Below are 526 nucleotides of genomic sequence, written 5' to 3'. Positions count from 1 at the left end.
CCCTCAGATCCCTGCCTGGCCCCCGCCCGCCCCACCTGCCCTCGGAGCGAGGAGGGCGAGGGCGGAGGATGGGAAGGGCCATCGGGGCTCCCCTGGGAGGGGCGTGCGAGGGGGAGGGGGGCAGAGCTGGGAGCACCACAGGCCCGGGCGGAGTCAGAGGCAGCGATCTGGATGCTGACCGTCTGTCTGTCCCGGCGTCTCAGGAGCGTTTCTTTCTCGGAAGCACAGCAGACGTTGCCTTAGGCGGGGACTTGGGCTGGTCTCGGCCGCTCTGTTCTGTGTGCGGATCCTCTCTGTCCGGGAACTGGAGTCGGGATTGGGGTCGGACCCCCTGGCCAGCCCTTTGCATTGGACCCGAGCCCTTTGGTCTCAGCGTGACCCGGTTCCGGGCACAGCTGACCTGTGTGTCCAAAAGGGGCTTTGCTTTCCTAGTTTTCAGTGTTTGCTTTCCACGATACCGTACATTCTGTTTTGTTGTTTTTTGTGCCAAAAATAGAACCATTTGCTTGTTTCCGATAAGCACTTG

The sequence above is a fragment of the Myotis brandtii genome, unplaced genomic scaffold, assembly GCF_000412655.1.
Source record: "Myotis brandtii unplaced genomic scaffold, ASM41265v1 scaffold426, whole genome shotgun sequence".
NCBI classification, from domain to species: domain Eukaryota; kingdom Metazoa; phylum Chordata; class Mammalia; order Chiroptera; family Vespertilionidae; genus Myotis; species Myotis brandtii.
This window is presented reverse-complemented; position numbering follows the sequence as displayed.